Source organism: Herpailurus yagouaroundi, unplaced genomic scaffold (genome assembly GCF_014898765.1).
Source record: "Herpailurus yagouaroundi ecotype Mexico unplaced genomic scaffold, PumYag 140, whole genome shotgun sequence".
Classification (NCBI taxonomy): Eukaryota; Metazoa; Chordata; class Mammalia; order Carnivora; family Felidae; genus Herpailurus; species Herpailurus yagouaroundi.
Window position 1 is genome coordinate 82808023 of NW_024412395.1, and position 24293 is coordinate 82832315.

General features: G+C 43.4%; 2 long non-coding RNA genes across 2 annotated transcripts; one reads left to right on the top strand and one right to left on the bottom strand.

Moving 5' to 3' along the window:
* Nucleotides 1–19276: 19276 nt before the first annotated feature.
* Nucleotides 19277–20784, bottom strand: LOC121030293 (uncharacterized). The gene is made up of 2 exons (XR_005790159.1): nt 20647–20784; nt 19277–19553 (listed from the first exon to the last, which is right to left on the bottom strand). It is a non-coding gene; the product is annotated as an uncharacterized LOC121030293 (long non-coding RNA).
* A 129-nt stretch (nt 20785–20913) lies between these two features.
* LOC121030294 (uncharacterized) lies at nt 20914–22775 on the top strand. Its single transcript, XR_005790160.1, has 2 exons — nt 20914–20980; nt 22111–22775. It is a non-coding gene; the product is annotated as an uncharacterized LOC121030294 (long non-coding RNA).
* Nucleotides 22776–24293: the final 1518 nt, after the last annotated feature.

The window sequence follows — 24293 nt, forward strand, 5'->3', positions numbered from 1 at the left end:
GAGGCTAATCACTTACTCGAGGAAGGTCACTTACTTAGTGGCAGAGTGAGGGCTACACCCCTAGTTTATTCCCTCCCTCCACTGATGCCATGCTGACAAATTAACAAGTATTAAATAGCTGGTAAGACCTCAGGAGCCAGAGTGTAATGTTAAAGCTGCATTGCTTTGAGTGTGCATGGAATCTGAGGCATATTTAGTGGCCAGAGGCTATGAGCAAGATATCTTTTAAAAATGCAAATTGCTATCTACTAAATAAAATGAGTGTAAGTCTGAGGAAGTTCCTTCCACTGGAGCTGTAGGCAATAGCGTTAATTAGTCCGAGGGCATGGGTCCAATTTCCATAAGGGCCAATTAGCTTCACACAATGGGAAAAAGAGACTGATTCCCAGAGTTGGACCGTACCCCAAACTCTGTCTGCCAGGTCCCCGGGGAAACCAGGTGAGACTGTGAGGGGGACAGGGCACATATCCCCCACCCTTGCTGGGAAAACAACTCAGGGCGTTTCTCAGTGGACTCACCTTACATTCAGGGCAGAGCTTTAATAAAATGTTTTATTAAGGCTGAAAGCCAGGGATTGCTTGGAGCACATTTTCACATTCATTCTCTTCACATCATTGAATAATGGTAGCAAAAGGGATTTTTATTCTAGTTTTGCAGATTAGGACCTAAGACCCAAAGAGATAAAGTTATCTTCTTCTTTTTTTTGTTTAAATCCAATTATCAGGCAATGAGAGAACATCAGATTCAAGACCTAAATCTAGGTCTCCTGAACTTCCCAGTAAACCAGACATCACAGCTACTTACAAGCACAGAGCTACCACTTTGCTGACACAAAGAGAAAAATAAAGGCATTTTGAGCTGCATCCAGGTGCTAGGTCGTGGCTCAGCTGGAAAATCAGCTTCTTTCCGTGATTGGGCCAAGGATAAAAAAGAAACATGTGGTCATGATTTCACTGCAGTTTTCTTGGGCAAAATATAAACAGACCTAAACGGGGGAGGTCTTCTGTGGTCCTGCCTGCAAGGCCTCAGCCCTATTTCCCAAGTCAAAACCCAAGACCTGTTGCTGAGGACAGAGGGCAGGAAGGAGTGGCCACAGGTGAGGCAAACTTGAAGACAAACAGGCGATGGCACATCACGGGTACTTATATGTCCATGTGGCTCTTTAGGTCTTTTATTGTCTTGCTTCAGGCCATGCTAGTTCATGCGAAGTCGACATAGTTAACCAGATAGACTTTGTCCTTTTCAGGAATAACTAACAGTTTGTCAATATCAAACACAGAGAGTCAAACAGAGGCGCTGAGGGGCTACAGACGTGAAGCGAAGCCAAGCAACTAAATAGTAACCTTAGAGCTCCAAGAGCAACAGAGGCCAGACACTTCCTGCCATTCCCCCCAAAGTAAAGTCAACTTTAAGCATCACAGAAATGGCACCTCGTTTTAACTGTGGTGCCTTGTGACAACTTGAACAAATCAGCATTGTTGAAAAAGGTTTTTTACCCGTTACTACACGATTCAGCCGGCACGTAGATTAAATTCTATCTCATCTAGGAATTTCTAGCCATGTTGCAGAGAGGTTGGGCAGCTTCTTTTTCACTCCTACCTGCGGTATTTTATTAAGTGGTTATGGTTTCCTTGAGAATTACATTCATCAGGGAACAGAAAGCAGCCAAGACAAGCAGTAACAGCTGCTCAAAGGACAGGGCGAGGCCACCTCTCCCATTCTTTTTCCTGGTGCCTCACATCCGTTCGGGTGGGAGTTCTTCTCAGATAGGCTAGCACATTTCTCTCTTTGTGTTCATACCAGAGGCCTGATCTCATCGGCTTGTTCAGTGCTAGGATGGTAAGGCTGGGAATTACAATTAAGAACCTACTGACGATCAGGTTGTTTGACGTTAGTGTAAGAGAAAGGTAAAAATTGTTGGGAGAACTTCTGGGGTCATCTAGCCCTCAATCCTAGCTTGCCATTCTCTTCCCCATCTCTCGTCATGGGAAATTCAGTTCCTCCCAGGGAAGGTGATTCTAGTTTGGGCCAGCTCTAGTTGTGATGAAGTTGTTTCTTAAAAATAAGGAGACCACTCCTTGCCATGGCTCTGGTTCTGCCATGTAGAGCCCACCTTATAGCCAATTCTGTACTAACACCCAGCTTATTGAGGTGCCTGCATGGCTTAGTTGGTTAAGAGTCCAACTCTTGATTTTGGCTCAGGTCATGATCTCATGGCTCATGAGACTGAGTCCCATGTGAGACTCGGCACTGGCAGCATGGAGCCTGCTTGGGATTCTCTCTTCCTCTCTCTCTGCCCCTCCCCTGCTCACGTGCACTCTCTCTTTCTCTCTTTTTCTCAAAATAAACATTAAAAAAACCCCAGCTATCTTTAATTTCTGAATTTATTCATTAATTCATTCTGTCTGCATTTTATAGTGTTTATGGTGTCATGTACGACGTTAACTAGACCTAAGGGCTCTTCAGTCCATTTGTGTTCATTTCTTTCGTTCAATCTAAAAACACTCAGTTTTCTCAATTTTTTGTAACACAGAGAGGCCTCCACAATCTGGATCTCCTCCTCCAGACTTCACAATGAAAACACTCTTGCTAAGAAGAGTTATTGAGGGTCCACTGTGTAGTAGGCCCAGGACTAGTCCCTATAATATTCTCCACTTCCTGCAAGGTAGGCATTGTCAGACTGGCTTTTGCCATGAGGAACTGTGGCTCAGAGATAAAGTAACTCTTCTTGATTACTTTATCAGAGATAAATACATTCTTGGTGTGGATGAGCCAATGGCTGATAGGTGGGATGTTTGTACAGACTCTAAAGCTTTCAGTTTGAGGGTGTTCCCTTAAGGGGCAGCACCTGTAAGTGATGAAGTATGTCCTTCCCATGTACCCTGTCCTTCCCATGTACCCTGTCCATGGCAGACAAGACCATCTGCTCCCTCCCGGCATAGCAGACAGTTCTTAGTGTTAACCCCTTTCTTTTGACAATCCGTTATATTACATAGTTACACATATTTATACATTATATTACATAGTTAAGTACATTGATAGCCCACATGAAATGCATTTTCTAGGGTAAAATTTCTGAAGGGATTTAAAAAATCATGTGCTTTCAAAATACAATTTTTTATAAGAGTAACTCATTTAATTTATGATTGGCAATCCTTTCTTGGCAAACATCACACACGTTCAGGAATTCTTATAAAATGAGAGAATCTGGGGCTCCTGGCTGGTTCAGTCAGGGGAATGTGCAACTTTTGATATCGGGGTTGTGAGTTTGAGCCCCACACTGGCTATAGAGATTACTTAAGTAAAACTTAGGGGTCCCTGGGTGGCTCAGGTGGTTAAGCGTCTGACTTCAGCCCAGCTCATGATATCACAGTCTGTGGGTTGGAGCCCTGCATCCAGCTCTGTGCTGACAACACAGAACTTGCTTTGGATTCTCTGTCTCCCTCTTTCTCCGCCCTTCCCTTGCTTTCTCTCTGTCTCTCTCTCAAAAAGAAACATTTAAAAATAAATAAGAGAATCTAACCTATACATTTTTTTTCAAATGTAATTAAATATTTATGAACACTAAATATAACAAAGAATGAAGTTGACATGATACATTTCGTAGATGTTTAATTAAACATTTATTCAATTTATCAATTGTGTATTTTGGAAACAGTAAATCTTTTGAGACCTTCAGATAAGCCTTTGAGAAGAACAAGCCTATAAGTGCCGTGTTATTAGTGACTAAATAATAGTGGGTCTTTCACATTCTTTGGGGATGGAAGAACTGATACAGACGTGTGTGGCTTATGATGGCAATAGCTTTTTTTGGAAACCACATTGTTGGTTTTCCTTTCTCTGGCCCAGTGTGGCTTCTTTTGGTTGCCTTGTCTGCCCATCTTATATGTGGTTGAAAGCAGATAAAAGGGGACTCTTTCAGACAAAACTTTGTGGGTCTTTCGGCTTTTCTTGATCACCATCTTTCTCTGCTGAGAAAATTGCTCCTTTGCTTACAGTCTTGGATGAAAAGTTGACCTGATGCATCTGGATTCACGAACAGCCACTGAGGGGCTGGATAATGCAAGCTGAAAGTGGGGAGTTCACTTGGCTCCTGCTCAATAGGAAACAGGAGAAAGGAAGGAGCCAGAGAAATTCCCCATCCTTTCTCCCTTTTTGCATCCCTTCCGGAGAAGTCCTAATTGCCAAACAGACATGCCTGCTATGCTTCTTCATGATTTGTGAAGCAGGGCCAGCATACACATGCATCTCGTGTTGATTTGCGTCTTCCTTTATCTTCTATCCCTTTTTCTTTTACCACCCCCATACCCTGGGTTTGTACTTTGGTTCTTGCCCCTGGCTCGACCTTCTAGAGAACCCGGTGGAGCGTGCCAAGCACCAAGTTGTCATTCATGGATTTTATACTGAGTTGCTTTCCTTGACTTGTTTTTTAAACTGTGTCCTGTTTACCTTTCCAGATTCTGATGATTGCCTTTTGTTTTCCTGCTGGTTTTCACTTCCAGCTCATCCCTGGATATCGGGTTTTTTTAATAGGGTAGGCCTAGAAAATGTTAAACTTCCTACTGACTGAAACATCCAAGGCTGTGAAACTAGGTCTCTCTTACATTGCCTATTTTTAGTCAGATTTTTAAGCACAATTGTAAGACCTTTTATTTATCCCTGTTAAATTTGATCATTTTAGTCAGTTCATTATTGTTCTTGCCTGTCAAGAACATTTAGAAACCTGATATCGTTATTTTCCATATATCTGATATTCATAAATTTGAGCCTTTTTTTTTTTTTTTTTTTGGCCTTCATTCAGCGATATTAGATTATACAGTCCATGGTGGATGAAAGATGCTGCGACAGGGGCACCTGGGTGGCTCAGTCGTATAAGCGTCTGACTTTGGCTCAGGCCATGACCTCACGGTCTGTGGGTTTGAGTCCCACGTTGGGCTCTGTGTCCACAGCTCCGAGCCTGGAGCCTGCTTCGGATTCGGCATCTACTTCTCTCTCTGCCTCTCCTCTACTCACACTCTATCTCCCTCTCTCTCAAAAGTAAATGAACATTTTTAAAAAATTAAAAAAAAAAAAAGATCCTGGGACAACATGTAGAAAACTCTCAAGCCCTAGTCCTCACCAGTTAGCCATATTTGTTTATTTATTTACTAATTCAATTGTCCTTTGCCTTCAGGCAAAGGAACTCAATTCCATTGCACAAACATACATTGGATGATTGCCTAATTTGGGCAAACCACAGTGTTGTATGTCTCTTGTTGGGACACAAAAATAAATAAGATGTTGGATAATTTTTATTGGTGAGAATTTCTGTTCTTTACAGGAAGATAGGTCTGTGGTAGAGCTATTACAGAAGAAACTGGCCTTCTGGGCACTCAAATCCTATAGAATGGCGACTACCTATTTCTTCTCCATGAAATGCTGGCTCTGATGAAGGAAAAAAGAAATGCAGTTTAAGAACGCTCTAAGAAACTAGATAAACTAGGGGAAGAATCACCTTCTCCCACTGAACATTGAGTTTACAAAGAAGGTGTGAATTTAGAGACTAAAATAACCTCCTGCCTAGGCACCTACCCATGTCGATGAAAATCCTTTGCCAATTCACAAAGTCCTTTCGTGGTTGCAAATGACTCTGTCACAATAATTGTTTCCTGTCAACTTTTAAGGCAAGAGTGAGAGGTTTATTGAATGGCAAGGAGATCATCTGGCATTTCTCGTTTAGTATCTGGAATTTCAGCAAATGTCAAACACACACTTCTCAGAAGGATAAAGAGAAAAAGTCGTTGGGAAAAGAAAACTAAAAGAGAAACTATTGGAAAATAACATTTCATGTGTATTCTCAGAAGTATGTAAGAACTGGTCTTTAGTTCGTTATTCCCATTTAAAAGTGAACTTTTGGGATGCCTGGGTGGCTCAGTCGGTTAAGCGTCCAGCTTCAGCTCAGGTCATGATCTCGCAATTTGTGACTTCGAGCCCCGCATCCGGCTCTGTGCTGACATCTCAGAGCCTGAAGCCTGCTTCGGATTCTGTGTCTCCCCTCTCTCTCCGCACCACCCCTGCTTGTGTTCTCTCTCTGTCTTTCAGAAATGAATAAACATTAAAAAATAAAAGGTGTGAACATCCGTTGCAGTCTGAGAAAGATGCTATTTCTAAGAAATGGGAGCAAAACTAGGACTCAAAACCATAGAAACAAGCACCTGGATAATTTACAAGGTATCACGATGAAACATGCAGAAAAATGGAAACCAGAACCTATTTTGATATGTAAGTCTGAGGATATCTTCAAGAAAAGCAAGGCCATCATGAACGGGGGGACTCAATTCCAAAAAAAGCCATGGCTAGCATTCACCAGGATGCCCACTGAACGTGGAGAAGAGCAGGGCATTGATTTTTGTAACTCAAAAGGCCCCGAACTCACAGACACGCCTTCCTCCCCTGTTGCCTCTTTCCTCCTACTGTAATGCTTCCGTCTTGTAGAATATTGCTAACTGATTGAAATCCTTGTGAAACTCAGGCAACCGGTAACCACATAAGCACATGCAAACATAACATAGCACACACACATGCGGGGAGAATATTTCATTAATGATCCGTTAGACATTGAAAGCTCAAACTTCCCTCCTGACACCGGGCTCTAGTAGAGCCGGGATGGGGAGACATGGTGGTCTCAGCAGCTTCCTGAGGGTGGCCTCAGGGGTGGCAGCTCAGCAGCATATTCGACCACAGGGAACTGGAGAGGAGGAAAAACCGGAAATATCACACTGTTTGCAACTCAAATAAATCCCTCAGGATTTATGACTTAATCTTAGTGCAGCATCACTGAAAGAAACCCAATCCAGTTTCAGTTAACTGAAAGTAATTGAAAAGAAACTTTAATCTTTACTTGTTCTCTCAAGGAACACTAAAGGGATCCAGTTCATAATCTACAGAAATACATGGGAAAATCCCCTTTCTTCTCCTTTTTAGTTCTTTTCCTCCCATGACACGCACACGTGGGGTCTCTGGAACTTCTCTTTCCCCAAGCTTCTCACTCCCAACCCTCTGTCCCCTTAACTCTCAGACACATACCTGCACAGTCGCCTTTCTCCTTGCCCTGGAGCCGTGCAGACGTACCTGTCTATGCTGTTGGAAGAATGCGGACACTGCACTCCCTGCGGAAGGAGTTCAAGTACCCCACTCACTGACTCTCCCCTGCTTCTTCGTTCCTTTTGTAGCATTGCCAGAGACAAAATGGGACATCTAGTTAAATTAAGAATTTTAGTAAGAGACAAATAATTTTTTGGTGTAAGAATGTCCCACAGACCGCATAGGACATACTTCTACTGAAAATGACACTTGTCATTTATCCGCAACTCGAATTCAAATAGATGTCCTGTATTTTCATTTTCTAAATTTAGCAACCTTATTATTTTGGGAGAACATTGCCCACCAAGAAAAGTGTTCACATCAGAGAAACAAGTAAGATACCTTTTTAGAAACTTCCAGAGCTGTCTAAGAGGAAACTGAAGTAATCTAGAATTTCTACAGAATGGGGCAGAGAATACTCCTTTATCTTGTTATTGTGGACACGAATCACTGTGTCCTGCTTCACCAACAGGGAGATGATCAGCCAGAATTAATTTACATGTATAAAGTAACTGTATTTCCACACTCAGTCTAGAAGTTTGGGATCTACCTACCATAGTAGTTGCTATGCAAGAATTCATACCAAATATGCATTTTTGAGTGTAATTGAAAGATTCCAGTGTTATCTTTAAAAAAAAGTGCCCTGAACACATATCAGTAGTATTAATTGCACGCTAAATTTCATGAGTCTGTGAGTTTGGTCTTCACATAAATGCATGTGAATGCCGGGCGCCTGGGTGGCGCAGTCGGTTAAGCGTCTGACTTCAGCCAGGTCATGATCTCGCGGTCCGTGAGTTCGAGCCCCGCGTCGGGCTCTGGGCTGATGGCTCAGAGCCTGGAGCCTGTTTCCGATTCTGTGTCTCCCTCTCTCTCTCTGCCCCTCCCCCGTTCGTGCTCTGTCTCTCTCTGTCCCCAAAATAAATAAACGTTGAAAAAAAAATTTTTAAATGCATGCGAATGCCGACATGGGAATGCAGTCTCCTTTTCCAAGAGTCACCTTGGAAGGTAATGAATTTAATGATGTTGCTCCAAACATGTCGGATCCTCTCCAGCCGTTTTCAGCACCTGCTTCTGGGCCACATGGAAGAATCACTCTTCTTGTTTTATGTTCTCTGTTTGTTTTGTCTTCAGACCGTATTCTCCAGCTGGCTCTTCGGCTCGTCCCACCCTGCTTGGTTCTAAATGACTTTTGGCTATCTCCAAAAGGTCATAGCTATCCTCCAAGGATGAAGATTCACAACCATTGGGAATACCGTGACACCTCAATTAACAAACCCCCTGGGAGCAAAGCTCTTCTATAATAAAGTGCCCGTATTAAAAACGAGATTAACTCCTTATAAATCATACAAAGCAGAACCACCCGCAAGTGCTAACTGGACAAAAGTGCCTTCTCAACAGGCTTCTGTTTGTCCCCGTCCCATTCAAAGCAAAGAGATCGATTCTGCTCCAAATGGTAAGTCTGGGGAGAGGGCCATTTTGCCCACCTCCCCTCCCTGTTAGGTGCTGTTCTCCCCCACTATAAACCCCCACCCCAGTGGCAACCCCTCCTGCCTGTGCCCCCTACCCCCAACTTCAGGTGCCCAATACTTTTCCACGCTAACAACCATAAAGAATTTACACCTACTGATTCATTACTGGATTCTATTTCACCGGGAATTCATTTATTCAAAACTAGTTATTTAGAAGAAATTTTAGTCAATATGTATGTTTTAAAAAAATTTCTTTTTTTCAACGTTTTTATTTTATTTTTGGGACAGAGAAAGACAGAGCATGAACGAGGGAGGGGCAGAGAGAGAGGGAGACACAGAATCGGAAACAGGCTCCAGGCTCTGAGCCATCAGCCCAGAGCCCGACGCGGGGCTCGAACTCACGGACCGTGAGATCGTGACCTGGCTGAAGTCGGACGCTCAACCGACTGCGCCACCCAGGCGCCCCAATATGTATGTTTTTTAATCAGCAACTGAAAGATGGTTGGTATTAAAATCTTTGTCCCTGATACAGGGAGAGTCAAGCATCATCAGGCATATGTGGATACATTTTAAGATATGAAGACGCATAAGAAATTATTGTCCACTCCTGGGTGATCAACCTGATTTGGAAGAGAGTGGAGAGAGGGTCAAAAGCATTATCTTTTATACTCAGGTGGTTCCCTCCGTCTTAGCGAGGAGGAAGGCGAGCCAAGTTTAGGTTTCTGGAAGCCTATTTCTCAGAGCAGCTGGGAGTAGAGCAGCCTGTGAGGATCGCCCCTGACACTGTAGTGTCTAAGAAAGCAAATGTCTCAACATGGCAGAGGGCAAAATGAAGCAGGATATGGATTTTGGTGGATGTGCTTCCCCATCTGTAAAAAGAACAAGGTAATAGTTGCTCCATCTTCAAATCTAGGAAACCCTTCAAATCCTTTTTGCATGACTAATTACATCACTGTAAACAGGACAAATTACATGATATCCTAATTTACATCACGGACACCGTCAAAACCAATCCTCTAGTCAGCCTTAAGATTAGCACAGTATCTTTTATTCTTGTTAATATTTCTTAACCAAATTTGGGGCAACCATCAAAAGATTTGGTATACAGTTACCTTGATTCTTTCCCTTTAAAAAAGTAAACTTCTAGCTGGCACACTGCTGAGAACATCCAGCCTTTAGAGGTTCAGGAAAGTGACATGTGGGGCTGATGGGGGTTGCTTAAATGGCATTCATTCTTGTATATTCAGGGAGAAATGGAGGTGTTCCTGCCCTATTCATGTCTCCCTCTAGGGCATAAAAGCAGGAATAAGCAAAATGATGATGCCTTGTGATGCTGAATAATAATAATGCAAAATCGCAATACCTGTCTTCAGATTGTGATGGCAGTTTCTCAGTCTTTTTGTATGCAGATGAAAAGGTGGATTTTTATAGCAAATCTCCCTTCAGACCCAAATGCCTTCCCACATCTCACACCCACTCCCAAACACACACTCACACTTGGGGGTTGGGTAGGTGACTTAAAATTAGGATGTCAGGAAAGGTATCAAATTGATTTCGTATTCTTCAAAAGCCTATCCTGATCATTTTAGTTGGACATATTTCTAATACTGTTAATAACAGGCATTTATTGAGTCTCCAAATAATCTGTGTTGAAACTGTGGAAAATGAAACAAATGGTCATAGTGACTATTTCTTGATGAACGTATCTTCTGAAAGCTTAAATAGAAATGAAAAACACATACCTAAGAACAAAATGAATGACCTCTTTCTGTACCTAAAGGCAAGGAAGAAATGACAGTGCTTAAATATGTCAGTGTGAATGGTTTGCCACAAAATCTTAACTTTTATCCAATTCCAAACCACTTGTTAGTTCAAATCCTTCAGAACCTCTAGGATATGTATTCTGTATTGCCTTCTCCAAAGGTCTCTCAAATTGATGTATTAAAATAACTTGAGCTGAAAATCATATCTAACCTTTCTCGTTGGTTCAAACTCCTTTCTCTGAGGGTCTCTTCTGTGGAATATCTAATTTTTGCAGTCAACTGCAAACCAGTTCCTTTTGATTCTTACACTTGGTAAACAGAGGAACACCCTGAAGATGACTCTAGAAAATTCTAGCGTGTGTGAAAATCATCATCAAGGTGACAGGATCCACTGTTTTGACTCTTTAATTGATACCTGAGAAAATGAGGGAAATCAATTTATGCAGACCATGTAGCTAAACTGGCCTTCTAATTCAGAGCTAGAAGATACTCTGAGCGTAATGCTTCATATGATGACTACATTAAAAAACTGGCTTTGTAAATTAATAACCAATTTGGATTCCTAATAGATCTTTTAAAAAAGGAAGGAATGATCAAATGAGTACAATCTATGCAGATTAGGGATTATAATGTCTTTTTCTATGGAAAAATTATTAATGTTTTAAACATGGGTTTTAAACATAGATATGCTAATATTTGTACTGAGAGGAAGATGAGCAAAGCCGAGCTTAATAAGCAGGGAGCGAAGCAGGGAGACAAAAAGGCAGCATGATGAAAAATAAGAATGTTTTGGGGAAACTGGACAAACCAGCAGGAGAACTTGTTCAAGGGAAAAAGTATAAAAGCCAAGGGAAAAAATGAGGTGCAGGGATTATGTAGCTGATCAGAGAGCTCTGGCCACAGGAGAATAAAAGCTAATTAAGGAAAAGAGAATTTCTAAAGGAGAATAGAGCCATAGCATTGGAATTAGTATAGCCGTGTATGGTTTATATACTTCAACATAATTTCCCATAATAGCAAGGTGGTTTTTCTTTACTGCCTGTTACCAAACAGTGTCCAGAGTAGTTGTATATGGCCAATCATTGGAGTCTGGAAGGGTATAAATGGTGGGTCCCAGGTATATAGTCTTTGGGAGTTGATATTAGAAATTTACTACAGGTAGATTACCAGGAAATGCTCCCCTGGAGTTACCTTGAGCTTCTGACAACTCCAGTGTCATAAAGAAGCCCAGTTTCTGGTCCTAGTTCTTCCACTGATTTGCCATGTGACCTTGACTAACTTGCTTAAACTCTTTAGGATTTTGGTCTGCTTGTCTGTAAAACGAGAAGTAGTTTTTAAACTATGCCCACAGAGCCCTACAACCCTGAGGAGGTGCCCCCGGGAGGTTAATGGGTGAGAAGTAGGAGTGAGGTTCCATTGTTGATACTTCCGTGTACACACTTGAACCGCTTTTAATCCAGTTCATATATTGTGGGTCCAGATATGGTTTCCTTTTCTTCCTGCCTTATAAAGATTTGAGAATTATTATTTTTAAAAATTTTTATTTATTTTGAGAGAGAGAGAGGAAGAGGGAGGGAGAGAGAGCGCATGCGCGAATGGGGGAGGGGCTGGGGGAGAGAGAGAGAGAGAGAGAGAGAGAGAGAGAGAGAGAGAGAGAGAGTCCCAAACAGGCTCTTCACTGTCAGCACAGAACCCATTGTGGGGCTGGAACCCACGTACTGTGAGATCATGACCTCAGCCAAAGTCGGATGCTTAACCAACTGAGCCACCCAGGCGCCCAGAGAATTACTATTATGCAGATAGTCTCTAAAGCTCTTTTTTTACTATACACTTTTTCTTTTCTGTATAATTTTTTTCCCCACAAAACGTTTCTTGATATCATTTGTGCCAAAAAGAACACTGAGACGTGGGGAACGTCAGGGATCCTGGGCCACAGAAATTGCTGAATAGCAACCACAAAACTCGGGACAGCAGTAAGCTTTCGTTGCTCCTGTGCGCGCAGGATGGTGACGTCGGCTGGGGGCAAGTGGACGGGGCTGGTGTTCAGGTCTCAGCTGGAAGTCAACTGGGGACTTACCCATCTGAACTCAGCTGCAGATGTGCTGGCTGTTGTCCTGGCCACTCAGCCCTCCTCCACATGTCTCTCACATTCCTCCAGCAAGCTGGCCTTGTCATATTCTCATGGTGATGGCAGAAGGCAAAGAGAGGGAACAGAAAAGCACAATAGGTTTTTCAAGTGTCTGCTTACGTTAAGTTTGCTGTTGTCTTATTGGCTAAAACAACTTACATGGCCTAGCCTCGTGTCCATGTGGGAGGGTACTTCCGAGGGGTCTGGATACAAGGAGGTATGAAAAACATAGGGTCACTGATACATTCTGTCTTTTAATGGGGAAATTGTCTTATGTTCGTACAAAAGTGGCGAAACAGGTAGGGCTGCAGAATCTAGGTTTTTGAGTGATAAGAAAAAGAGAGCATCCAGTGGTAGTCTGGTTTATCAGGAAAGATTTTTCTGGCAAGCTTCCAAGCAGCAGAATATGGGAGTATAAAAGAAATTCCTCTTTTTTTTCTTTCATGTTTTTATTTAAATTCCAGTCCATTAACATACAGTGTGATATTAGTTTCAGGGGTAGAATTCAGTGATTCATCACTTACACACAACACCCAGTGCTCATCACAAGTGCCTCCTTAATACCCATCACCTATTTAACCCATCCCATCCACCCACCTCCCTTCTGGTAACCATCAGTTTGTGCTCTATATTTAAGAGTCTGTTTCTTGGTTTGCCTCTAGCTAATTTTTTCTTTTGTGCTTGATTGTTTTGTTTCCTAAATTCCACATGTGAGTGAAACTGTAGGGTATTTGCCTGTCTCTGACTGACTTATTTCGCTTAGCATAATACTCTGTAGTTCCATCCATGTTGTTACAAATGGCAAGATCTCATTCTTTTTGATGGCTGAGTAATATTCCATTCTATATATATACCGCATCTTTATCCATTCATCAGTTGATGGACATTTGGGCTCTTTCCATAGTTTGGCTATTGTTAATGCTGCTATAAACATCGGGATGCATGTATCCCTTCAAATCAGTATTTTTTGTATCATTTGGGTAAATATCTAGTAGTGGGATTGCTGGATGGTAGACGAGTTCTATTTTTAACTTTCTGAGGAAACTATTGTTTCCCAGTGGCTGCACCAGTTTGCATTCCCACTAACCGGGTAAGAAGAAGGTTCCCCTTCCTCTGCATCCTTGCCAACACCTGTTGTTTCCTGTGTTGTGAATTTTAGCCATTTGGACAGGTGTGAGGTGATATCTCATTGTAGTTTGGATTTGTAGGAAATTACTCTTTTAATAAATCTAAACCACTTGATTTTTCTCTAAATCAGTCTTCTAAGCCTTTCAAGATTTTCTACTAGGTACCCCTGAGGTCACATCGTTCATGGATTTAATGTTGAGAACTCAAACGTTTGTGCAAAGTATAGAGAAATAGAGGGAAAACCATTTCAATTGTGCAATAGATGAAAGCCCTTTCTCTTCATGGGGGCATGATCTGAGCGGAAGATTGGACAGTCCTAGTTTCTGTACGTCCCTCACAGTGTAAAACGGCAGCCGGAAAAATACAAGCTCACTGAATGTTTTTACTAAGCCAAGCAAATGGCGGCCTGCACTAATGGAGGGGAACAAATCTGCCCACGTTTGAATGGTAGTTTTGAGTATGAACACCGTTGGCCTCACCTACTGGCTTCAGAATGCTGTTGAAGATAAAACACTACCACACACCCTGACAGCAGGCTTTTTGACTGAAGTTGGGAACCTCGCAAACACGTCACAGACCTTCCGTTGACTTGGCACTGGGTTGCAGGGGCGTCAGTTCTCTGTGAACCCTGCCCTGGCTTGCGGGAATAGAGCCAGAACCTTCCCGCTCAGTGGTTCCTTCACAGTGAACCTGAGTGCGGGCCCAGGCTGAGCGCTGGTTCAGCAGGTGACACTGGATGATCTTTCACAAGAATGAAAAACAAAACAAAAAACCCTCCACAAAACTGTTCACCTTAATGCTTGCTTTGCCGGTAACTTCCACCTGAAGAACTTCATAGGTCAGTCTGGGCTCCCTGTCAGAGGAGTTGGTCAAGAGCAATATCGCAAAGACTGAGGAGAACTCGTGTATACTGTCCAAGTATTGTCTTAGGCAGTGCGTGAATAGCAGTAGTTATTTCTCTAGATGGGTGTCTGTCAAGCTTTCCCCCCAAGAGATGTCATTTGGGGTGTCACGTCCAATTTCAGGGATGGCAGTTAACAGCCTGTAAAGTGTTCCCGGGATAACCTCTCTCAATAAGGGAAGCATGTCCTGGGCATCGACAAGTATGACCTTGTCATTGACACACACCGAGGCAGCCACTCAACAACAGCATCCATTTCCGCTCCTCTTTAGAGTTCTGAGTGACAACTGTGGTCAGATGAAGGTGGAAAGGGAACAAAAACATGAAACACAGTGATTTCCAATACGTTTTTTCCTTGTCTTCAGGCGAAAAATCACACCATTATGTCATTTTCGTGATGTGCTCATCAACAGGAGTGAAAACCTCATTTGTCATCTTTTGGTCTGATATAAAATCAGAGTTTAGGGAATTCGGCTGGGCTGTCAGCACTCTCGCTGTCAAGAAGAACAGCCGAGGGGCGCCTGGGTGGCGCAGTCGGTTAAGCATCCGACTTCGGCCAGGTCACGATCTCGCGGTCCGGGAGTTCGAGCCCCGCGTCGGGCTCTGGGCTGATGGCTCGGAGCCTGGAGCCTGTTTCCGATTCTGTGTCTCCCTCTCTCTCTGCCCCTCCACCGTTCATGCTCTGTCTCTCTCTGTCCCAAAAATAAATAAAAACGTTGAAAAAAAAAAAAGACTTTAAAAAAAAAAAAAAAAAGAAGAACAGCCGAAGGAAGGCGGCAAGAACACGGGGCCAATGAGAGCTCTGGACCCTGATGCCATTGCTCACTGTAGAAATCCATGGAAAGATCTTGTGCTCCTTGGCATTCCAACCCAATCTGCTAGAGCTGTTTATCAAGTTCCCATGCAGACAGGATGTAAATATGCCACTTAAATCTGCAACTACAATAATGAAAACTGATACTTGTAATTGTATCTGTGTGGTCCCACTGACTCAGAGCTAAATGGATTTCCAACCTAGTATTGCTAAATGAATCCTCAAAAGATGTGAGGTCCATTACAGTGGAAAAGCGGCATCGCTTCTCACATCCTGTCATGATAAGGACATCTCCATCGTTTTGTATGACTGAAATATTTTTATCTGTCTCCTGGAATTGCCTTCCTCAGTTTTAACCCCATCTTTTGTGCTGGAAAATTCGTGCCAGGTGAGCGTTCCTTCCATTTGCTCTCATCTGTTCTAGTCTGAACAGCTGTTGGGCCATGCCAACGAGAGGATTCTGGATGGTGGGGAGAGACTCATGGACACGCCCCCCCCTCCCATCTCCAGTTCACGCATCTCCCCACAGGTGGCCTCGCAGAGTTCTCTCTTACTGTAAAAGGTTCGAAGCCGAATTCAGTCCCTTGCCATCCTTGTGTCTGGTACATGACGGGAATCTTTGTAAATCCCACGGCTTCCTGGCCCCGGTTCAGTGCAATGCCACAATTCCAGAAACACCGTTCCGGCATTAAAAGTCATTGAAACACAAGTCTGCTGGCATTCTCTTAAATAGGCTGAAGGGACAAGACATTCATAATGGCCTTTACAACGTGTTCGCCTTTCACCTTTTCATCTCTTTCCCTTTTAATGTCTCTATCATGAGGTTTCTTTTCCCACAGCATTCCTCAAAACACTTCTGTGTCTCAGCCAACATGGATTCTCTATTCTCCTCTCTTCTTTTATTTCCGACTCAGCTCTTTAGTTTGTAGAGTGACTTGGCCTTCTCCTGCCCTGCGTCCCCAGCTTCTGTACCACAGAAGACCGTGGACTGCCTGAGGGAGGAAGAGCCCCTTTCTCCCCAGGGAGAGAGGGGAAAGGGAGAGTCATGGGGATTTGTTACTTAGCTGCTTCTTCTGTAATTTCCATTATACTCCTGAGCCTCAGTTTTCTCATCCGCCGAGTGGGTGTAAAGGCAACATGCGTCTCGGAGTTATTACCAGAAGTCCATGAAAATGGAGTAGGAAAAGCCCTCCCACAGAAGGGAGCACCCACATAACTGCGCAATGAAGGTTATCTCCTTCCCCTGTTCCCAGTGAGATTTCAAAGACGTTCACCTTTTATTACTGACTCTTCTTTGTGTGAGTGATTTTGTATAGTGGCTCTTGCTTAGGATTATTTTCTGATGTAGTGACTGTCCTTAAAGCACGTTATAGTCTATGGGGCGCCTGGGTGGCTCAGTTGTTTAAGCGTCTGACTTTGGCTCAGGTCATGATCTTGCATTTCTTGAGTTTGAGACCCGCATCAGACTCTGTGCTGTCAGTGGGGAACCTGCTTCAGGTCCTCTCCTTTTCTCTCTGCCCCTCCCCAACTCACTCTCTCTCTCAAAAATAAACATGAAAAAAAAAGCATGTTATAATCTATACCATTTCATACTCCGTTCGAAAGAACAGTATTTTGTTCATTTTGCTATCCTCTATAGTACCCATCAAAATACTTTAAAATCTATTTAGTGCTCAACAAACACTGGACCCAACTTCACCACTAGGTTATGATATAGATTGAATCCCAGTCCATTTCCCGGACATACACATCACACCTGGCAGGACTTAGCATCACTTTGGAAACCCCAGAAAATGATTATGTACAGATAATGAATGAGAAAACTGTGTGACGTGACCACAGGGCCATTGGCTGAGACTTAGCACCACTCCTTTGAGGGAGAAGATTTCACTTTGGTTATTTTTCCAGCACCTAATGTACCCGTTTGTTTCTAGGCATGCAGTACTGTAGTGAAACTTGGCAAAGATTTCTGGGATATCTTATGAAATATAAATTATTCAGATCGACAAGAGGACAATTTTAATTCCCTTTAGAAGTTGCTAAAGTTTCAGCATAGTTACATATCCCTTTTTGATAAAGTTCAACTTTGGCATTCCTTTTACCCGTACAACTCTCTCTCCCCTCCTGTTAAAGCCTCACAATTCCCAAGTAAATAAAGGTTTCCAATTCACAAGTCTTGTTTGAGGGTAGCATAGACTTTTAGAGTTTTGCAAAATTCCTAATTTTGCTGTCCAAATCTATAATATGATTGTTTCTGTATATGAAAAAAATGTGCTTTGATAAACTTCATTAAAACCTCAATATATTTCTGTTCTGTACTGGCTTTTCTGCGTCTTCTCTCTTTTGCCTCTCTATTTTACCTTCTCTCCAATTTCCTCAATAGAAGGGAAGTTTTCAATACTCAGAATCTGCCCTACACTCTTTATCTCCTGTATTTTCAAGCGGTTACCACACATACACACACACACACAACATATATATATGCAATTAAATGGTGAATCCCCAGAAGACACAAGACTGTCACATCTTAGGATTTGGATGAAGCAATCACAGGAAAAATGGCATTTCCTGCAGTCATTGCTGCCTCTTTTGTCAGAGAGGGAGAGAGAGAGAGAGAGAGAGAGAGAGAGAGCAATTTTGCCAGCAGACAGGAGGAGGCATTGAGAGAAATGAGTGACAATGGCTCCACTCTTCACCTCAGTCTGGGCCCCTGAAAATGAGGCTGAAAGCAAATTGGCAGGGACCTCCAGAAAGATAGACACAAATTTGCTTTCTCACAGCCCTCTCTTCTCTTCACTCACTGCCATGAAAAATAAAAAATAATAACACTTCTAGTTTCCATGATAATCTCTTTATCTAGAAAATGATCCTATGTAAATAAAACAGTATTTAATGCCATTTTACATGTACTTTTCTGATTATATTCTTGATACACAAGTTAAAATATTAGGGAATGCAGGGAAAAATCACTTTAACCACAATATCTAATTTTTTTTTAACATTTATTTATTTTTGAGAGACAGAGACAGAGTATGAGCAGGGGAGGGGCAGAGAGAAGGGGAGACACAGAATCCGAAGCAGGCTCCAGGCTCTGGGTTGTCAGCACAGAGCCCAACGTGGGGCTCGAACTCACAAACCGGGAGATCATGACCTGAGTCGAAGTTGGACGCTTAAAAGACTGAGCCACCCAGGTGCCCCTAACCACAATATCTAGAATCAGCTGTTTACTTCAAAAAATTTTTTCATGCTTATTTTTGAGAGAGAGAGAGAGAGAGAGAGAGAGAGAGAGAGTGGAGGAGGGGCAGAGAGAGAGAGGGAAACACAGAATCTGAAGCAGGCTCCAGGCTCTGAGCTGTCTGCACAGAGCCCAGCGTGGGGCTTGAACATATTAACCGTGAGATCATGACCTGAGCCAGTCAGATGCTTAACGGACTGAGCCACCCAGGCGCCCCAGTTGTTGTTTACTTTGATATATATCCTTATGTGTTGTGTGTGCATGTGTATACACATGTGTGTATTTTGCATTAACTTGAATTTGTTTAAATTCTCACTTTAATATGAACAAATGAGGAAACAGCTTGAAATTACATTGCCATTTTCTCCCTAATACTCCTAACTGTGCTTGAGAGAAACATTTTTATAAACTGGATGCAAAGTGAGGTTTGAAGGCGTATTTTCAGAGAATTAGTAATTTTGGAGTTTCTAACAGCCAGATTTTTTGAATGGTAAAAACCAAAAAAAAAAAAAAAAAAACGAACACACAGAAGGCAGCAAAGGGTAGAGAAAATGGTTGAATAATCAGCTGCGTTGTTGAAGCGGGTGGAGGGAAGAAAGAGTCAGCCTATCACATCTAAGCACTATTCAAAGGAAAGCGTGCTCCACTTGATGGGCAGGATGCCAGGACGCAGTAATAAAGGAGCTATGTAGGACTGCACCATGGTACTCTAGAAATACATTTTCCAATTAGTCATAAGTGTTTATTCATCAAGGCATACCACAATGCTTTTGGTAACTGAGTTGTACAAGCAGCTGTAATTGGCAATTGAGAAGCATCATCGCAAATGTTTTGATGTCTAATCCTGAAATTGTTCACGCTCCACACTTCCACCGAATGGTCCCTCTGTCCGGGAGTGGTGGTGTCAATGGTGTGCCTGTGACTACAGGTTTAGGTCCTTTATAATCATCCAGCATTACATTAGGTCCACCTCACCCGTATTGTCCATTTTTCCTTGAGGAAAAAGGAAGAGACATTGAAGCAGATTAAAAAGGCTACTTTCAGCAAGGTTGCTGGATATTTTAAGTGCAAAGGGAAGCTGATAGGATGGTCAACTTAAAAGTATTTTTCCAGAGCGTCAGAGTACAAGCGTCCACACGTCTGAAGCCCTTACTTCCCACAAGTCCCAGCAAGATCAGCTGGATGGGGCTGCAGATCAGCGTGGAGAGCTAGAGAGCCCGGATGACAGCTCCTGGTAGCTCTGCGTGGGTAACGTATCACATTTGCCTTCTGGCCATGAATCTAGAACAATTTTTAAGCTGGATGAAAAGCTCCAATGAAAAGAAGTCCACAGGATGTTGCCTGACCTTTAAAAAGAAAATCATCAGTACTGACAGGCTTTTGAATTTAAAAAAAAAAAAAAAAAAAAAATTTTTTTTTTTTTTTTTTTTTTTTTTTTTTTCACTTATTAGTAGCACAGAGCTGCAAATATTACTTAAAAGAGTCTCCTCCCTTTACTCTCCAGTTTTCAGGTACTTAGTATGAGAAGCTTGTGACAATTAAATCAATTTCCACTGGAGTCCCCAGAGGTGGGGCTCACCCCAGCTTTCTCAAGGAGACTTCTTGCACTGATAAGGAGCCAGCAATTTACCGGGCAGGATGCAGCAAAGTAGAAAAATGAAACTTCAGGTCAAAGAAAAACTTTGTAGCAGAATTACCACTTCTTACAGACTGAAGATCAAGCTTCTACTCCAGTCTTCTATATAATGGGAAGAAGAGGGTAGCCAGATTTAGGCCTTGAAAATAGCTTTCTGATAATACTGTTTGACTCATGCAACAAGAGCTGTTATTAAAACAATGTTTTACTTCCCCCTTGCTCCAAGTTTAAAATGCACTTTTCATTTCCAGAGGTGAAAAAGGAGCCCACTGATTTGGGTGCATATGGAGAGTTATAGATACAGTAGCCTGAGCATTCATTTCACAACTATGGAAGCAAAAGCTAAATAAAACACCACCCCAATGCCCTTTGCCTGTGTTCAATCCTGGTAATTAGAATGTGAAGCTGCTCTGAGACCACAGACCATCGTCCTCCTCTTCCTCTCTTGACCGTTCAAGCACAGCCGGACCAAGGACCCCCGTGCCCAACCTCTTCATCACCAGTCATCCTAATCTGCAGGTAGAGCCGTCCAATACCTTCTCACCAACACTACCGGCCACCTTTGATGTGTTCAGCACATGCTGTAGAACCAACAGGCAAAGGATTAAGAGGTGGGGTGGACCTTCCTCCTGGGCCACCTGGCCTTGGAGCTTATCAGAAAGTGTCAGAGCCACCTGCCCAGCTCGCCAGGCTGCCTTCCCATGAAGCAGCAGGGGCCCTGCACTGGACAGTGTAAGCAGATGGTGAGAGAGAGCACGCATCAGAGGCGGTCTGAATATCTAAGGTAAAAGGGCAAGCCTGGGCTGTGGCGAGAAAGAGTTTGAGAAAGCTGAGGTCCTGGTAGCCAGGGAAGGTTCTCAGAGACTGTTACCCTGAGCACTCTTGGAAATCTCCCGAGGCCTCCCGAGTCAACACATTCTGGCCCAGTGACTAGGTTAGCACTGCTCTGTATCACTACCTCCACTGGGTTAGGGCCCTCATCAGCTCAGGCCAGTCACTTGCAGAGCGTCTGCTGTTAGGGTTACGTTTTTGTTTGCATGCACTGGGATACGAACCACCTGGCGACTCCAAGCAGAGCTGGCCGTGTGGGTATGCGACCTGTGCATTCTCATGGGGGCCCCATGCTCAGAGAGGCTTGCTCTTGCTCTAATGCTCTGCTGTTGCCATCTGGAAGTTCTTAATCACTTTCATACAAGGGGACTTACATTTTCATTTAGCACTGGGCCTGTACATTAGGTAGCCAGTCCTAACTGTAAGCCTGTGTCCCAGGCAGCCACTTGATCTGCTCTACCTGGAGGTTGGCTACAACCTGCTCAGGAGAGGGAAACTGCTGGATTTAAAGCAGCACAGAAGCTCTCCTTGAAATAGAGGAGCCATCAAAAACTGGTGTAGTTTTCATGAGATGTGCCCAGGCCTCTCATGCAGAACAAGAGAAACAAATAAAGGCTGCTCATCAAGATAATTGGGATCCATTGATTCAAAGGTCAAGACAGCCCTGCTAATTAATTGGGTAAATGTTGTTTTTCTTTACCCCTCCATACGGATTTAGATTTCACTCTCAGAGGAAAAATCAAGATTTGTCCTTGGGAGTTGAGATTGCTTTAATAGGTTGACCAAATAAGCGGCCAGCAGGCCTAGAGCTCAAGGGAATGTTAGAAAGGATTTGAGGGTGTACAGAGAGCTCGACCTCCAGAACAGGAGCCTTTTCCCATGGCCACAAGACTGGAATACAAGAGCAGCAAAGCCACAACAATAACCCCAGGGCACCACTCAGGACAGAAATGGTGGTCACAGACTTAGGACATTGTTCAGGGGGTAGGACCTAGTGGTTGAGAGCTTTTAAAAGGTGGCTTCCCTGAGGTTGGAAAGCAAGTGCAAGTTAGTTGAAATGTCATCCTTTATCATTTCTTCTAGAACCACCCTGGCTCTTCAGTAGAGGTTTGTCGAAGCATGCAGTGTCTGCTCTATAGTTACAGGGAGGCTGATGGGTCGTGCACGCGGTAGGGAAGGGGTTGGGCTGACGGGGCGGTCTAACCTCATCTCTTTCTGACTTGCGAGACAGCGTGTTCACTCATCCAAGGACCTATGGCTCTAAGCTCCAAGAGATTGTGGTAGACTTGGAGATTCTGTTAGTGCTCCATGAGCTGAAGGTCAATTCCAAAGAGGACTTACACAAAAGAAACAGTAAAACAAATCATCACCACTCCTGTATATCAGTTGGAGAATACTGTTCCCCAAAAGGGGAAGAGGAATCCTGGTGAACGCCTGGATTATACAATCTATCTAGAAGGACTAAAGATCCCTCACCAAAGCTCTTCCTCATTTGTATAACTTGTAAGTCAAAAGCTTCACTATGTGTAAAGCACCAAATGCTACGTGCTATCGATAGAACGTTTATAGCTATATAAGAGTCATAGGTGTTGGACATACCTTGGAATAATGGAGTGAACTCAATAAAACAAGGTGATGTTTTGCTGTTTAATAACATTTATAATTGTTATCGTACTGAGTGTCGATTAGGGCCTGATAGCAAGTGGCTCACATGTGACTGAAATTAATGTTTCTTTTACAAAGTCAAATCCAGTTTTCAGTTTTTCTTCTTCCACCCGGCTCATTAATATTATTAACAAAAGGCACCGGGTTTGCTCATTGGTCCCCAGATTTGCCCATCTCTGTCCTTCTCTTGACTCTGAGTCTGGCCCCTGTGGGCTCCATCTTTGGTGCTCCCTTGCAGGCCAGCTTCTGGTTGGATCTGGACAATGACGGGCACCAGTGAATCAGAGGGCAGGAAGAGAGAGGCTAGGGGTTCTCCGGCTTGTTCAACCCCATCTTCCTCATCCCCTTCTCTCTGTCAGAAGCTGGACCTTTTGGTGAGCACAGTGCCGACCAAGGCTCTGTTTTCAGGGGGCTCTGGTTGCCCAAATTCCTTCCTCTGTCCTTTCAACCCTGGGTCTTAATGTCCTTGTAGCCCCAGGTCAGCTGCTGGTAGCCTCCTCTTGGTGCACTCCCTTCACGTTACCTGCACCCCTGCAATTGTCCTTTCCTAAATCCTCTTCTTCTGAGCCCAGGTGCATTTTGCCTGACCCTAGGAAGGCACAGATGCATGAGGCACACAGGCTTATCCTCCTCTGTCTCACTCCCTTGGTTAAATGCACACAAAGTTCTCGAATCCACTCTGCGACACCTGGGATCCTATCTGACCAGTCCCACACCCTCCCTCACCACCATCTCACATGCACAGATTGCTGAGGTTTCCTGAGAGTTTTCTCCCACCTCCGGATCTTTCCCCTTCCGTCCTATCCCAGTTCTAACCTTCACACTTCACCATTATTTGTGCAGCAAATTCCCAGAGCCAATGATAGCATGCGGGACTGAGTGTGAAGTAAGGAGCTGTGTGATCATGGGCTACGTCTGGCAGAGAGTAGCGATGCCATCGCTCCAGAGGTTCACACTCTCACACCTCCTAGCGACAGGTCTCCAGAACCTATCCCTAGAACAACCTCCAGGGAGGAAGCCTGTAATCTCCTCCAGGGAGGAAGCCTGAAGGTGGGAAAAGAGGAGGGCAGAGCCTATGGTTTGCCTCGCCCCAGGTGCTCTGCACAGACTTATTTCTCCCATCTCCACCTTTGCAATTATTACAGCTTTTGTGGACCTTGGTCACTCCTGTCATCAAGGGACCTTCTTTGGCATATGTGTCCCGCATCCCGTTTCTGTATCCCCAGGATCCAGCAGCAGTACTTGGCTCACAACGTTTGCTGCGTTAACTGTTAAAACACGTATTCTGTAAAGACTTTTAATGATTCATTTGGGAGAAGAGATGTTGCCATATTCCTCATTAAAGGAGGAAGTCAACACTGAAGATGAACAACGAAAAGGGAGGAACCTGGGATCATCAAACCCAACCCGCTTCATTGTTTTGTTTACTTACCCTTAACTCATCAAAGCAGAGAAGGGTAGGGAATTATTATGGATTTTGAATAGGTCTACATTTGTGTGTCATAGAGGGAATACTGTAGACAATGTGTGCTTGAGCCTTCCGTAAAGCTGGAGATCTATGGGCAGTGCTATGGTGTCGCTGCAGGAGAAGTACAAAGACC